General features: G+C 48.7%; 1 pseudogene; it reads left to right on the top strand.

The window, feature by feature from the left end:
- Positions 1-2633: 2633 nt before the first annotated feature.
- Positions 2634-2751, top strand: LOC126124787 (5S ribosomal RNA; annotated as a pseudogene).
- The last annotated feature ends 5211 nt before the right edge of the window (positions 2752-7962 follow it).

The following is a 7962-nucleotide window of genomic DNA, read 5'->3' as shown; positions in this document are numbered from 1 at the left end:
AGACTTCGTAAGTAATGGAATCGAGTATGTTGTCGTCGAGGGCGAGTGTTCATCAGAGATAAGTGCATCGTCAGGAGTGCCGCAGTGAAGTGTGTAGGACCGCTGTTGTTCCCTACAAACATAAATGATTCGGCGGACAGGCTGGGCAGCAATCTGCGGTTGTTTGCAGATGATGCCCAGATTTACGGTAAAGTGTCGAAGTTGAGTGACTGTAGGCAGATACAAAACGACTTAGACAAAATTTCCTGTTGACATGATGAATGGTAGCTAGCTCTAAATGTGTAAAAATGTAAGTTAATGCAGATGAGTAGCAAAAACAATATTGTAACGTTCGGATATAATATTACTAATGTCCTGCTTGACACAGTCAAGTTTTTTTTTTTTTTTTTTAAATATCTGGACGTAGCGTTGCAAAGCGATATGAGGTGGAACGAGTATGTGGGAACTGTGGTAGGGAAGGCGAATGGTCGACTTCAGCTTATTTGGAGAATTTTAGGAAAGAGTGATCCATCTGTAAAGGAGACCGCTTATAGGACGCTGGGTATTCCTCGAGTTTTTATGATCTGTTCCAGGTTGGCTTGAGGGAAGACACCGAAGAAATTCCGAGGCGGGCTGTTAGATTTGTTAGCGGTAGGTTCGAGCAACACTTGAGTGTTACTGTGATGCTTCAGAAACTCAAATGGGAATCCATGAAGGAAAGGCGAATTTATTGACAAAATTTACAGAACCGGCATTTGAAACTGACTGTCAAACGATTCTACTGCCGCCAACGTTCATTGCGCGTAAGTACCACGAAGATACGATACGAGAAATTAAGTAATATAGACAGTCGTTTTTCCCTCGCTCTGTTTCCTAGTGGAACAAGAAAGGAAATGAGTAGTTGTGGTACAGTGTACCCTCCGCCACGCCCTTTACGGTGGCTTGCGGAGTATCAGTGTAGATGCAGATGTAATTGTACATGTATAATATGAACTCATTATGAACTTAAAATACACTCCTGGAAATGGAAAAAAGAACACATTGACACCGGTGTGTCAGACCCACCATACTTGCTCCGGACACTGCGAGAGGGCTGTACAAGCAATGATCACACGCACGGCACAGTGGACACACCAGGAACCGCGGTGTTGGCCGTCGAATGGCGCTAGCTGCGCAGCATTTGTGCACCGCCGCCGTCAGTGTCAGCCAGTTTGCCGTGGCATACGGAGCTCCATCGCAGTCTTTAACACTGCTAGCATTCCGCGACAGCGTGGACGTGAACCGTATGTGCAGTTGACGGACTTTGAGCGAGGGCGTATAGTGGGCTTGCGGGGGGCCGGGTGGACGTACCGCCGAATTGCTCAACACGTGGGGCGTGAGGTCTCCACAGTACATCGATGTTGTCGCCAGTGGTCGGCGGAAGGTGCACGTGCCCGTCGACCTGGGACCGGACCGCAGCGACGCACGGATGCACGCCAAGACCGTAGGATCCTACGCAGTGCCGTAGGGGACCGCACCGCCACTTCCCAGCAAATTAGGGACACTGTTGCTCCTGGGGTATCGGCGAGGACCATTCGCAACCGTCTCCATGAAGCTGGGCTACGGTCCCGCACACCGTTAGGCCGTCTTCCGCTCACGCCCCAACATCGTGCAGCCCGCCTCCAGTGGTGTCGCGACAGGCGTGAATGGAGGGACGAATGGAGACGTGTCGTCTTCAGCGATGAGAGTCGCTTCTGCCTTGGTGCCAATGATGGTCGTATGCGTGTTTGGCGCCGTGCAGGTGAGCGCCACAATCAGGACTGCATACGACCGAGGCACACAGGGCCAACACCCGGCATCATGGTGTGGGGAGCGATCTCCTACACTGGCCGTACACCACTGGTGATCGTCGAGGGGACACTGAATAGTGTACGGCACATCCAAACCGTCATCGAACCCATCGTTCTACCATTCCTAGACCGGCAAGGGAACTTGCTGTTCCAACAGGACAATGCACGTCCGCATGTATCCCGTGCCACCCAACGTGCTCTAGAAGGTGTAAGTCAACTACTCTGGCCAGCAAGATCTCCGGATCTGTCCCCCATTGAGCATGTTTGGGACTGGATGAAGCGTCGTCTCACGCGGTCTGCACGTCCAGCACGAACGCTGGTCCAACTGAGGCGCCAGGTGGAAATGGCATGGCAAGCCGTTCCACAGGACTACATCCCGCATCTCTACGATCGTCTCCATGGGAGAATAGCAGCCTGCATTGCTGCGAAAGGTGGATATACACTGTACTAGTGCCGACATTGTGCATGCTCTGTTGCCTGTGTCTATGTGCCTGTGGTTCTGTCAGTGTGATCATGTGATGTATCTGACCCCAGGAATGTGTCAATAAAGTTTCCCCTTCCTGGGACAATGAATTCACGGTGTTCTTATTTCAATTTCCAGGAGTGTAATGTGTATCTGGATAGAAACGTGGATATTTGTGGCAAATAGTTGTCTAGTGTCTCTGACAAGGGAGATAGCAAACAGAGGTTTTATTTCACTTTATAGGCTGCAGTTTCCTCTTGAAAATGTCACGAAGTGCACCTGTCGAAATACCGGCGGTTTTCGGCGATGTCACCACGATGCGTTCCTGTAAGTTATTTACACATTGTATAGACAAAGAGCGTGGCAACGGCCATGCCGCAGTGGATACACCGGTTCCCGTGAGATCACCGAAATTAAGCGCTGTCGGGCGTGGTCGGCACTTGGATGGGTGACCATCCCTGCCGCCATGGGCTGTTGCCATTTTTCGGGGTGCACTCATCCTCGTGATGCCAATTGAGGAGCTACTCGACCGAATAGTAGCGGCTTCGGTCAAGAATACTATCATAGCGACCGGGAGAGCGGTGTGTTGACCCCACGCCCCTCCTATCCGCATCCTCCAGTGAGGATGACACGGCGGTCGGATGGTCCCGGTAGGCCACTCTTGGCCTGAAGACGGAGTGCTTCTTTTATATACAAAGGTCATTCAAAAAGTTTTGCTCTGTCATGACTAGTTTTTTTTATTTATTTCAGGAGGAGAATGACATTTTTTTGTGAACATGCTTGGAACATTTAGCTATTCATTGAGAGTACTCAATGTAGCCTTCGCCAGCTGTGACGCATATGGCTCAACGTTCATTTCCATGATGTAAATGCACTTTGGTAACATTCTGCGGATTGACTTTTACACCATCGCTTGACACAGGAAATAAAGTCTTTCTCACTATCAAATGTTTTACTGCGCAGGTGGGCCTTCAGACGACCAAAGAGGTAAAAATCAGACGGAGCCGACTGTAGGGAGGATGAGGAACAATTTTACAACCCATTTCCTGATTTTCTCCAGCGTCATAAGGGTTGTATGGGGTTTGGAATCGTCATGGTGTAGTCCGGTGAGCTGACCCTGAATCTGTGGTCTGTGAGTCTTGATGGCACGTCGCAGCTTGTCCAATGACAAACACTAATGGTACCGGTTAATTGTGGAGCCAGGTTCAAAAATGTTAGTGGAAATTACACCACACTGATCGATGGTCTGCCGCATCGCGGACCGTCCAGTAGAGAGAAGTCACCTTCTTCAAACCTCAGCTGGGTACTGCTGCAATCCACTGTGCCCTCCCCATAAACAGGGAGCAACTTCCTGTGAATCGATGTGGTAGAGTCATCGCCGGTCTTGAAGAGCGACTCCATCACTCACCGTTGTCGCAACCTGAAATCTACTTCACCGTCAATTATGGCTCACCCGTAAATCGAAGGAAATACTTTTTATATAAAAATGGGTCAAATGGCTCTGAGCACTATGGGACTTAACATCTGAGGTCATCAGTCCACTAGAACTTATAACTACTTAAACCTAACTAACCTAAGGACATCACACACATCCATGCCCGAGGCAGGATTCGAACCTGCGACCGTAGTGGTCGCGCGGTTCCGGACTGAAGAGCCTAGAACCGCTCGGCCACCGCGGCCGGCACTTTTATATACCAACTAATAGCTAAATGTTCCAAGTATGTTCACAAATAATTTCATTCTCCTGCTGCAAAAAAAAAAAAAAAAAAAAAATAGAGGACTGTGCAAAACGTCTTGAACGCCCTTTCGCGTATGTTCACAAAAAATTTCATTCTCCTGCTGCAAAAAAAAAAAAAAAAAAAAAAAAAATAGAGGACTGTGCAAAACGTCTTGAACGCCCTTTGTATATACAATCTTACAGGAATGCAGCGGAATGAGGTCGCCGAAAACCTCCGGTGTGACGACAGGTACACACCGTGACATTTCCAAGGGAAAACTGCAGCCTGTAAAGTGAAATAAAAACCTCGGTTTGCTATCTCCCTTGTCAGAAAACAAAGAACAGAGTTAATGGTACCACACCCATTGTTTAGTAATTTTCACTGTCGATAATTTCTGGAGTCGGTCATCTTTCATTGTATGGTGATGTCATGTTTACAGTGCGTTTCATCTTTCCAGAAGTGCTCCACAATCCGAGGTTTTAAATTCACTCGCCCAGCGCATTCTCGCTTCAGTTTATCGTGTAAATGACCAAGTGTGCACCTGTCGAAATATCGGCGGTTGCCGACGACGTCATCCAGCTTATATTGTCTTAAGTTATTTCAAAATGAACTAAATTACCGAGCATAAAATCGTAACTACGTCTTCAGCTTCGCTAAGGGGAAAGTTATCGCTAGATAGCAGCCGTAGCGGTGACGCAAGGCCAAAGGCATCCGCGAGATGCAGACAGCAGAGAACAGGCGGCTGGAGTGTCCCGGAGGGTCAGTGGGCGTTTCCTCCTCGGTGCGCTACAAGACTCTGCAGAGCCGTAACTCGCCGCTTATCCCGGCCGGGCGGCTGCTGTATGGCGAGGGCTTGGCGCACACACCCACCTGTTCCACACAGCAGTCGCTACGAGAAGTTTGCACAACGCTGTCAGCAGCGCTAACATCACTGTAGATCACGAATCGTTATGCTACTCCTGAGACTCCAAGGAGCAACTTTAACACCTCAAAAACAGCCCGACTTAAGAGGTTTCCGCTGCAAGAACATACACTACCTGACCAAAAAAAGTAGCACTAACGTTGGGTTTATCCATCCTTCCTCTTTATGAATGCTTGAACTCTGCTACGGATACTTTCAATAAGGAATGTGAAAGTGTATGCAGAAATGGTGGGCCATCTTTCGTGGATGATTTACCTCGTTTCGTGTGTAGGGGCCTGATGATGGTTCCAATGAGGCAAACAAACTGGTAACTAAATAAAATTATTAAATAAAATTACGGCAGTTGATATCCATTTTCTTCAAATCCTCGACCAGCTGCAGATGCCCAAAACTATAGACCTATATCTCTGACGTCGATCTGTTGTAGAATTTTAGAACATGTTTTTTGCTCGAGTATCATGTCGTTTTTGGAAACTCAGAATCTAATATGTAGGAATCAACATGGATTCCGGAAACAGCGATCGTGTGAGACCCAACTCGCTTTATTTGTTCATGAGATCCAGAAAATATTAGATACAGGCTCCCTGGTAGATGCTATTTTTCTTGATTTCCGGAAGGCGTTCGATACAGTTCCGCACTGTCCCCTGATAAACAAAGTAAGAGCCTACGGAATATCAGACCAGCTGTGTGGCTGGATTGAAAAGTTTTTAGCAAACAGAACACAGCATGTTGTTATCAACGGAGAGACGTCTACAGACGTTAAAGTAACCTCTGGCGTGCACACAGGGGATTATTATGGGACCATTGCCTTCACAATATATATAAATGACCTAGTAGATAGTGTCGGAAGTTCCATGCGGCTTTTCGCGGATGATGCTGTAGTATACAGAGAAGTTGCAGCATTAGAAAATTGTAGCGAAATGCAGGAAGATCTGCAGCGGATAGGCACTTGGTGCAGGGAGTGGCAACTGACCCTTAACATAGACAAATGTAATGTATTGCGAATACATAGAAAGAAGGATCCTTTATTGTATGATTATATGATAGCGGAACAAACACTGGTAGCAGTTACTTCTGTAAAATATCTGGGAGTATGCGTGCGGAACGATTTGAAGTGGAATGATCATATAAAATTAATTGTTGGTAAGGCGGGGACCAGGATGAGATTCATTGGGAGAGTCCTTAGAAAATGTAGTCCATCAACAAGGAGGTGGCTTACAAAACACTCGTTCGACCTATACTTGAGTATTGCTCATCAGTGTGGGATCCGTACCAGATCGGGTTGACGGAGGAGATAGAGAAGATCCAAAGAAGAGCGGCGCGTTTCGTCACAGGGTTATTTGGTAACCGTGATAGCGTTACGGAGATGTTTAGCAAACTCAAGTGGCACACTCTGCAAGAGAGGCGCTCTGCATCGCGGTGTAGCTTGCTCGCCAGGTTTCGAGAGGGTGCGTTTCTGGATGAGGTATCGAATATATTGGTTCCCCCTACTTATACCTCCCGAGGAGATCACGAATGTAAAATTAGAGAGATCAGAGCGCGCACAGAGGCTTTCCGGCAGTCGTTCTTCCCGCGAACCATACGCGACTGGAACAGGAAAGGGAGGTAATGACAGTGGCACGTAAAGTGCCCTCCGCCACACACCGTTGGGTGGCTTGCGGAGTATAAATGTAGATGTAGATGTAGAAGAGCCGAAGTCAGAAAAGGTGGTTATGTCAGACGCTGGTGCCTATGGAAGCATCTAGCCGTTTGTGTTACTGTAGGGACCACTACATCCAACTGGTCTCGGTAGATGTGGATCATTCACACCTCTAACAGCAACTGTCAGTACACGATAAGGGGAAGTCTTGCGCTGACAGTTGTCGTTAGAGATGTGAAGGGTGCACGTCTACCGAGAACAAGTCCATCGAAAGCGGTTGGTGACAGTGGGCACTATAGTAACACAAACGACTGGATGATTTACCTCGTTTCGTGTGTAGGGGCCTGATGATGGTTCTAATGAGGCAAACAAACTGGTAATTAAATAAAATTATTAAATAAAATTACGGCAGTTGGTATCCATTTTCTTCAAATCCTCGACCAGCTGCAGTTCCATTACATTACACAAGACGGAATTGCAGGAACATACCTGAGGTGTTACATCGAGCTCTGGTTTGGGTTCTTGGCAGGTCTGTCCATTTCAGGAATCTTTTTGCTACTTTATGAACGGATACATTGTCATGCTGATTCAAACAGTCATCGTCCTCAAACTGTTCATCCACCGTATGCAGCGCACAGTGCTGCGAAATACACTCCTGGAAATGGAAAAAAGAACACATTGACACCGGTGTGTCAGACCCACCATACTTGCTCCGGACACTGCGAGAGGGCTGTACAAGCAATGATCACACGCACGGCACAGCGGACACACCAGGAACCGCGGTGTTGGCCGTCGAATGGCGCTAGCTGCGCAGCATTTGTGCACCGCCGCCGTCAGTGTCAGCCAGTTGCGCCGTGGCATACGAAGCTCCATCGCAGTCTTTAACACTGGTAGCATGCCGCGACAGCGTGGACGTAAACCGTATGTGCAGTTGACGGACTTTGAGCGAGGGCGTATAGTGGGCATGCGGGAGGCCGGGTGGACGTACCGCCGAATTGCTCAACACGTGGGGCGTGAGGTCTCCACAGTACATCGATGTTGTCGCCAGTGAACGGCGGAAGGTGCACGTGCCTGTCGACCTGGGACCGGACCGCAGCGACGCACGGATGCACGCCAAGACCGTAGGATCCTACGCAGTGCCGTAGGGGACCGCACCGCCATTTCCCAGCAAATTAGGGACACTGTTGCTCCTGGGGTATCGGCGAGGACCATTCGCAACCGTCTCCATGAAGCTGGGCTACGGTCCCGCACACCATTAGGCCGTCTTCCGCTCACGCTCCAACATCGTGCAGCCCGCCTCCAGTGGTGTCGCGACAGGCGTGAATGGAGGGACGAATGGAGACGTGTCGTCTTCAGCGATGAGAGTCGCTTCTGCCTTGGTGCCAATGATGGTCGTATGCGTGTTTGGCGCC

This window comes from Schistocerca cancellata, unplaced genomic scaffold, assembly GCF_023864275.1.
Source record: "Schistocerca cancellata isolate TAMUIC-IGC-003103 unplaced genomic scaffold, iqSchCanc2.1 HiC_scaffold_426, whole genome shotgun sequence".
In the NCBI taxonomy this organism is placed as follows: domain Eukaryota; kingdom Metazoa; phylum Arthropoda; class Insecta; order Orthoptera; family Acrididae; genus Schistocerca; species Schistocerca cancellata.
The sequence above is the reverse complement of the archived record's forward strand: the minus strand, read 5'-3'. Positions and strand labels throughout refer to the sequence as shown.